Source organism: Choloepus didactylus, chromosome 10, assembly GCF_015220235.1.
Source record: "Choloepus didactylus isolate mChoDid1 chromosome 10, mChoDid1.pri, whole genome shotgun sequence".
NCBI classification, from domain to species: Eukaryota; Metazoa; Chordata; class Mammalia; order Pilosa; family Megalonychidae; genus Choloepus; species Choloepus didactylus.
The window spans coordinates 12,212,711-12,221,925 of record NC_051316.1 but is presented as its reverse complement, the minus strand read 5'-3'; the positions used below and the strand labels follow the sequence as shown (position 1 = coordinate 12,221,925).

The window sequence follows — 9,215 nt, the reverse complement described above, 5'->3', positions numbered from 1 at the left end:
CTGTTTTGATCCTGTTAACCCTGTTTTTCTTACTCTTTCTCCTTATGGCAATGGGAATGTTTATCCTATGAATGTCTCCCCTTTGCATATTGGAAGCATATAACTTGTTCTAAGTTCACAGATCCACAGCTAAAGGAAAATTATGCCTTAGGACTGACCACGCCTATAGTTGATTTTGATGGACTCTTGTAATTAACTATTGTTACTGAAATGATTTAAGTTTCCGTGATATTGTTGTGGGATGAATGTACTTTGTATATGGAAAGATAATGTCTTTTGTGGTCCAGGGGGTGGAATGTGCCAGTTTGAATATATTGTGTCCCCCAAACACCATTATCTTTGATGTAATCTTGTGTGGGCAGATGTTATCAATGTTGATTAGATTGTAATTCTTTGAGTGTTTCTGTGGAGATGCACCCCACACAACTGTGGGTTATGACTCTAATGGATAATTTCCATAGAGTGTTGGCACATCCATTGTGTGGGCCTTGATCAGTGGAGCCATATATATGAGCTGACAGGCAGAAGAAACTCAGTAAAGCTGTGAGTGACATTTTGAAGAGGAGCCACAGCCAAGAGGGACACTTTGAAGAAAGCACAGGAGCTGCAGATGAGAGATAGTTTGAAGATCATTGAAAGCAGACTCTTGATTCAGAGAAGCTGAGAGATGAAAAATATTCCAAGTGCAACTAAGAGTGACATTTTTGAGGATCTGCAGCCTAGAAAGGAACATCCTGAGAGAAAGCCATTTTGAAATCAATACTTTGGAGCAGACTCCAGCCACATGCCTTCCCAGCTAACAGAGGTTTTCCAGACACCATTGGCCATCCTCCAGTGAAGGTCTCCAATTGCTATGTGTTACCTTGGACACTTTATGGCCTTAACACTCTAACCAAATAAACCCCCTTTTATAAAAGCCAATCCATTTCTGGTGTTTTGCTTTTCAGCAGCATTAGCAAACTAGAACAAAGCTCCATCTCCCCTGAAAAGCTCTGTAGTCACCCTCCTCTGTAGGTCAGATATTACTGTAGGAACTGCAGTCATTGCACTGGAATCCTTAAACACAATGGGGACAATTGGATCCCAAGTCAGCAGAAGCCAAGTGGCTTCAGTTAATTGCTAATGATAAGGTGGGTGTGGCTACCATAATGGAAAACAGGCTCAAGGCATCATCAAAATAATCTGATTTCCAGAGACTTATGGTGTTGGCTGGTAGATCATGGAGTACCAAGTAGTAAAATAAATGGGCAATTGACTAAATTCTTGTTTTAACTATATAAACAGAAGAATTCTAGGTCAAGTGAATAAAAGTCTCCGTTGAATTACAAAAACAGAGAGTCATGGCCCCTTAATCAATTCCCAGACTTGAGTCAGTTTACAGATCCAGATCCCCTTGAATGAGGGGAAGGCCAAGTACACTTGGGGAAGGACCCTGTTTCACTGCCAAAAATTTATACTGTTAATCTTCCTCCCAGCCTTCCCAGGGGGACCTACAGCATTTTTCCAGGGTAACTGTGCATTGGGGAAAAGGAAATGATCAGATATTTTGTGGATTATTAGACATTGGTTCAGAAGTGACATTAATTCCAGGAGACCCAAAACGTCACTCTGGTCCACTAGAGTTGGGGCTTATGGAGGTCAGGTGATCAATGGAGTGTTAGCTCAGGTCCATCTCACAGTGGGTCCAGTGGGTCCAGAGAGTCCCTGAACCCATTCTGTGGTTGTTTTCCCGGTGCCAGAATGCATAATTGGAGTAGACATACTCAACAACTGACAGAATCCTCACATTGGTTCCCTGACTCCTGGAGTGAGGGCTATTAAGGTGGGAAAGTCCAAGTGGAAGCCACTAGAACTGCCCCTGCCTAGCAAAATAGTAAACCAGGAGCAATACCAGATTCCGGGAGGGATTGCAGAAATTAATGCCTCTCTTAAGGACACGAAGGATGCAGGGGTGGTGATTCCCACCACATCTCCATTCAGCTCTCCTATTTGGCCTGTGCAGAAAACAAATGGGTCTTGGAAAATGACAGTGGATTATTGTAAGCTTAACCAGGTGGTGACTCCAATTGCAGCTGTTGTTCCAGAGGTGGTATCATTGCTTGAGCAAATCAAGACAAGCCCTGGGTACCTGGTATGCAGCTATTGATCTGGCAAATGCTTTTTTCTCAATAGCTATTAGTAAGGACCACCAGAAACAGTTGCATTCAGCTGGCAAGGCCAGCAGTTTACATTCACTATGCTACCTCATAGTTATATCAACTCTCCAGCCCTATTTCATAATATTGTCCACAGTGATCTTGTTCATTTCTCCATCCTGCAAGACATCACACTGGTCCATTATATTGATGATATCATATTGATTGGACTTAGGGAGCAAGTAATAGCAACTATAGATTTGTTGGTAAGGTATTTGCATGGCAGAGGATGGGAGACAAATCCAAAAAAAAATACAGAGGCCTTCCACCTCAATAAAATTTCTAGTATCCTGTGGTGTGGGGCCTGTTGATATATCCCTCTAAGGTGAAGGATAAGTTATTGCATCTGGCCCCTTCTACAACCAAAAAAGAGGCACAATACTCAGTTGGCCTCTTTGGAGTTTGAAGACAATATATTCCTCATTTGGGTGTGCTACTCCAGCCCATTTACTCAGTGACCAAAAAGCATCTAGTTTTGAGTGGGGACTGGAACAAGATGAGGCTCTGTGACAGGTCCAGGCTGCTGTGAAAGCTTCTCTGCCACTTGCATCATATGATCCAGCTGACCCAATGGTGCTGGAAGTGTCAGTGGCAAATAGAGATGCTGTTTGGAGCATTCGGCAGGCTCCTATAGGAGAATCACAATGCAGGCCCTTAGGATTTTGGAGTAAAACTTTACCATCCTCTGCAGATAACTACTCTCAATTTGAGAAACAGCTGTTGGCCTGCTACTGGGTCTTAGTAAAGACAGAATGCTTAACCATGGGCCACCAAGTTACCATGAGACCTGAGTTGCCTATCATGAGCTGGATGTTGTCTGACCCACCAAGCCATAAAGTTGGGCATGCACAGCAGCACTCCATCATAAAATGAAAATGGTATATACAAGATAGAGCTCAAGCAGTCCTGAAGGCACAAGTTACATGAGGAAGTGGCCCAAATGTCCATGGCCTCCACTCATTCCACATTACCTTGTCTTTCCCAGCCCAAAGATATGGCATCTTGGGGAGTTCCTTACAATCAGTTGACTGAGGACAAGAAAATTCAGGCCTGATTTACAGATGGTTCTGCACGATATGCAGGCACCACCCAAAAGTGGACAGCTGCAGCACTGCAGCCCCTTTCTGGGATGTTTTTGAAGGACAGTGTTGAGGGGTAATCCTCCCAGTGGGCAGAACTTCAAGCAGTGCACCTGGTTGTTCACTTTGCTTGGAAGGATAACTGGCCAGAGGTGCATTTGTATGCTGATTCATGGGCTGTTGGTAATGGTTTGGCTGGATGGTCAGGGACTTGGAAAGAACATGATTGGAAGATTGGTGACAAAGAAATCTGGGGAAAGGGTATGTGGATAGACCTTTCTGAGTGGGCAAAAAAACATGAAGGTATTTGTGTCCCATGTGAATGCTCACCATAGGATGACTTCAGCAGAAGATTTTAATAACCAAGTGGATAAAATGACCCGTTTGGTGGATACCAATCAGCCTCTTTCCCCAGCTACTTCTGTCATTGCCCAATGGGCTCATAAACAAAGTGGTCATGGTGGTAGGGATGGAGGTTATGCATGGGCTCAACAACATGGGCTTCCATTCACCAAGGCTGACTTGGCCACAGCCACAGCTGAGTGCCTAATCTGCCAGCAGCAGAGACCCACACTCAGTCCCCACTATGGCACCATTACCCAAGGTGATCAGCCTGCTACCTGATGGCAGGTTGATTACATTGGACCACTTCCATTATGGAAGGGGCAGTGATTTGTCCTTACTGGAATAGACACATATTCTGGATATGGGTTTGCCTTTCCTGCATGAAATGCTTCTGCCAAAACTACCATCCATGGACTTACAGAATGCCTTATCCACCATCATGTTATTCCACACAGCATTGCTTCGGACCAAGGAACCCACTTCATAGCAAATGAATTGAGGGAATGGGCACATGCTCATGGAATTCTCTGGTCTTACCATGTTCCCCATCATCCAGAGGCAGCTGGGTTGATAGAATGGCAGAATGGACTGTTGAAGGCTCAATTATGGTGCCAACTAGGTGGCAATACCTTGCAGGGCTGGGGCAGTGTTCTCCAGGAGGTTGTGTACACTCTGAATCAGCATCCACTCTGTGGTGCTCTTTCTCCCATAGCCAGGATTCATGGGTCCAGGACTCAAGGGGTGGAAACAGGAGTGGCACCACTCACTGTCACTCCTTGTGATCCACTAGGTAAATTTTTGCTTCCTGTCCCTGCAAGCTTAAGCTCTGCTGGTGTACAAGTCTTTGTTCCAAAGGAGCAGTGCTTCCACCAAGAAATACAACAATAATCCCATTGAACTGGAAGTCAAGACTGCCACCTGGCCACTTTGGGCTTCTTATGCCTCTGAATCAACAGGCAAGGAAGCGGACTACTGTACTGGTTGGGGTGATTGATCCTGACTATCAAGGGAAACAGCACTGCAACTACACAATGGAAGTAAAGAATTTTCCTGGAATACAGGAGATCCCCTAGGGCGTCTCTTAGTACTACCATGCCTGTGATTAAAGTCAATGGAAAACTGCAACAACCCAATCCAGGCAGGACTACCAATGGCCAAGAAACTTCAGGAATGAAGTTTTGGGTCACCCCACCAGGCAAAGAAACATGACCAGCTGAAGTGCTTCCTAAGGGTAAAGGGAACATGGAATGGGTAGTGGAAGAAGATGGTGATAAATATGAATTGTGGCCACATGACCAGTTACCAAAATGAGGACTACGATGACATGCATATTTCCTCCTTGTTTTGTTATGATTATGTATTTGTCTGTAAAGCAAATATCTTTGCTTTCTTCTCTGTCTTATCCCCTTATCATATGGCATAAGCTGTATTGTTCATTTTGCTATATTTAAGCTAAAGGAAATCAATTTTAAGCGTTAATGTTACCCAAGGACTTGCACCCTATTCTGGAAAGATTTGGTGTGTTTCCAGTTGTACGTTGCACAGTGGAGTATTGTTAGGTGAAATATATGTCTGTTATTGTTCTCTACTTAGAGATAAAGTATGGTTTTAGGTGATGTGTATAACTGCCAAGTTGACATGGGTGGACTGTGATGGTTAGGTTCATTAATCAACTTGGCCAGGTGATGGTACCCAGCTGTCTGGTCAAGCAAGCACTGGCCTAACCGTTGCTGTGAGGACATTTGTGGCTGGTTAATAAACCAACAGGCTGGTTTATTAAATCATCAATTTGCTGCAGCTGTGACTGATGATGTCAACAAAGGGTCTGTCTTCCACAGTGAGAGAATGCAATTGGCTGGATTTAATTCAATCAGCAGAAGACTTTTAAGCAAGACAGAGGACCTTCACTTCCTTTTCAGCTGACCAGTAAAGTGTTTCCTGAAGAGTTCATCAAAGTTGCCAGTTATTTCCTGAGCAGTTCATCAAACACATTCATCGAAGTTGCCAGTTCATTTCCTGAGGAGTTCATCAAAGTTGCCAGTTTGTTTCCTGAGTAGTTCATCAAACAGCTTCATTGGAGTTGCCAGCTGGCAGCCTGCCCTATGGAATTTAGACTAGTGCATACCCACAGTTGTGTGAGACACTTATAAAACTTATATTCATAGATATCTCTCATTGATTCTGTTTCCCTAGAGAACCCTAATACAAGCCCAAAATTACATCTGCAAGTGCCATCCATCCATACCCACACCCAAACCCACATTTGTCCCCAAATATAAGCTAAATATCCCCCACTGCCATTGGACCCCCCAGTCCCTCTCCTTTTTCACAAGCATTTGCTTTAAGCTACAACCTGAGTCTCCTGTGGGAAATCTACTAACATCCACCCCTGGGCCACAATAAAGGCAAAAGCCCACAGTTTTTGTGCTCCCTGCCTATTGGTTGAACTTCCCAAGCCAACAGCACTTCCTGTTGACTCGTCATGGCACCCACTCTCTGGGACATATAAGTAATCTTTTCTCATGTATTATGGCCTCGGTTTCCCACTGTGTCACACCTGACTTCCACCCAGACCCAAATTTAAAATCCATCTTAATTCAGAACATCAGTGATGCAAAAATGACCACACACACACCCACATACACATACAGAGTAAATACTATATAGTGCTTTTGGGTACATACATACATACATATTCAGGAGGGATAAATACAAAGTTAATAGTGGTGGTTGTCTCTGGCACCAACAGGAAAATAGTTTAAGTAGAAAAGTAAGTGAAAATGAAAAGCAGAACAAGAAGAATATGAAAGAAAATTAAATTGATAGAATGTTAATTTTATGTTTGTGGTTTGTGGCTGTTTTGATATACTACCCTCCATATGTCTCTGGGTTCATAATCCTCCAACAAAATAGAATTTAACTGAAAAATTTGAATACAAAACAACAGCATTAGGATAATTATTTTAACTTTGGTATCCTAAGGCAGAGAAAAAATGAGAAACCACAAAATACTACATTGACTAAATACAATGTAAATACAAATACATATACACATACATAGGCATATACACATGAGTGTACACACAAAAAATATACAGAAAATGGATGCTTCCCAGCTCTGAGAAACTGAGAGGAAATTTGAGCACAGACTGAGAAGAGAGAGAGAGAAGATGGCCAAGTGACGGAGGCAGAATTTGAAGAACACTATGGATTGCTAGCAAGCCACAGCTTTCAGAGGAAGCATGGTCCTTCAGATTTTGGACTTCTGACCCCAGAATTCATTGCTTTTCCAGATATTGTTCCCAAATTTTGGATCTACAACCCTGTTTAGAGTCTGCATTGCCTAAAGGTATGTGACAAATACTATGGAAAGGAGAATGAGTAAAACATGGAAATCAAGACATCAGGTCAGAACAAAGGAGCACCAAATCCACTTGTTTTTCTGGTGCCTAGGACAAGAATTTCAGCCACAGCTTTGCTTTCTGGAGGATCCTATGCATTTCCTTTTGCTTTTCTGCTCTAATCATGGTCATTTTCCAGCTACAACAATCAAGTCCAAGTGTCAGTACAATATATTCCTTTTGTAAAAATCACCTTCCTGGTGATAGAAAGTCATCTTGTGATTAGTAGATTACCCAGCACCACATATATATGTTCAAGTGTAAAAAGATGCTGTTTTAATCAAGAAAAAAGGTAATACCTGATTGGGACCTCAGATTTCTACAGGAGAAGTAGAGGATTCTATAAATGATCATCGGAAGAACTAAAAATATTACATTCCTTCAAAGCATTCTTTTTCTCATTTTAACATAGAAAAGAAACTGTTTTCCCATTCTCCAATGAATGATAGAGCTATTTTTGTTTTTCTAATGAAAGTAGTTAGATTTTTTAGATGTTTATACATTTCTAATAGATATTTTGGATTTGTAACTCAAAACAAGTTTAATTCTTTCATTATATATATACAAAATGAACTATATATACCTTTCAGTTATGCTGATAGTATCTTTATGAAAACTCTTTAGAATTATCTGTAAAGTAGAATATATGCTTCACCTAGGACTCAACATTTCACCTCTCCATCTGTGTCAAACATAAATATATGCTAAATGATATGTGCACCAAAAGATATGTAAAAAAAATTCCTAACAAAGTATTTTATGATAGCCCCAATTTGAAAAAATATCCATCAACAGTAGAATATATACATAAATTGTGGCTGTCCAAACCATGGAATAGTACACCACAATGAAAATAAATAACAGCATGGATCTATCTCACTAAGATAATATTGTACAAATACCAGACACATGAAATACTTAACTGCAAGAAATGCTTGTTTAAAATTCAGTTACATTGGGTCTGTAGGAAGAGAAGAGGCTTCAGTCTTCAAAAAAAAAAAAAAAAAAAAATGAAATGACTTCCAAAAGAGTTCTAGTCATTCTGGCTAAAAGAGCAGAGATGGTGGTGGTCAACCTTGTGGATGTCATGAGATGAGCTGGAATTAAAGTCACTTTTGCAGATTTGGCTGGAAAAGAGCCAGTACACTGTAGCAGAGATGTCATTTGTCCTGATACCAGTCTTGAAGACGCCAAAAGAGAGGGACCATATGATGTGATGGTTCTGCCAGGAGGTAATCTTGGTGTACAGGATTTACCCAAGTTTGGTGCTGAGAGAGAGAGATTGAAAGAAAAAGTAAATAGGAAGGGTTTCATAGCCACCATCTCTGCAGGTCCTACAGCTCTATTGGCTCATGAAATAGGTTTTGGAAGCAAAGTTACAACACACCCACTTGCTAAAGACAAAATGATGACTGGAAATCACTACAGCTACTCAGAGAACCATGTGGAGAAGGATGGCCTTATTCTTACCAGCCAGGATCCTGAAATCAGCTTTGAATTTGCTCTTGCTATTGTTGAGGCACTGAAGTGTCAAGAAGGTGGCTGATCAAGTGAAGGTGTCATTTGTTCTTAAAGATTTGTAAAGAAATATATAATAAAGAGTTAGAGAAAAAATATAGAAAATGATACCAAAGTTAGTTAAAAAAAACTTGCAACAAATATTAAATAAAAGATAATATTCAAAATACTAAATAGCTTTTACAAACAGGCCAAGAAACATAAATATGTATGTAAACATGTAAACTTTGTAAGAACAAAAAGACTCCATTTGATATTGATCTTGCATTTGTTTTGAGGGTGTAATTCTTGAATACATGTTTTCTCAACACTATTGGCATCTTGAGCCAGATAACTCGTGGTGGTGGTAGGGGGGCCTGTCCTGTGCATTGTAGGATGTTTAGCAGCAACCCTAGCATCTACCCATTAGATATTAGTAGCATACCTCCTCCTACCCCACTTATGACATCCAAAATTGTCTCCAGACACTGCCAAATGTCCTGAGGGGAAAAGTTGCCCGCATTTGAGAACCATTCCTCTAGGATTAACAACATAATGTAAGGTTTGCATAATTGGCTATCTCATTCTCTCAAGCCACCTGTTAAGTTTATCTGACTCTATGTCAGATAAAAACAAAAATCTTTTTTTATTCTGTTAATTTTTGTTTTCAATTCTTTCATATCTTTTTAAATTAGATT

General features: G+C 41.0%; 1 pseudogene; it reads left to right on the top strand.

Annotated features, from left to right (window-relative positions):
• Positions 1-8,035: 8,035 nt before the first annotated feature.
• LOC119505233 lies at positions 8,036-8,603 on the top strand (annotated as a pseudogene).
• The last annotated feature ends 612 nt before the right edge of the window (positions 8,604-9,215 follow it).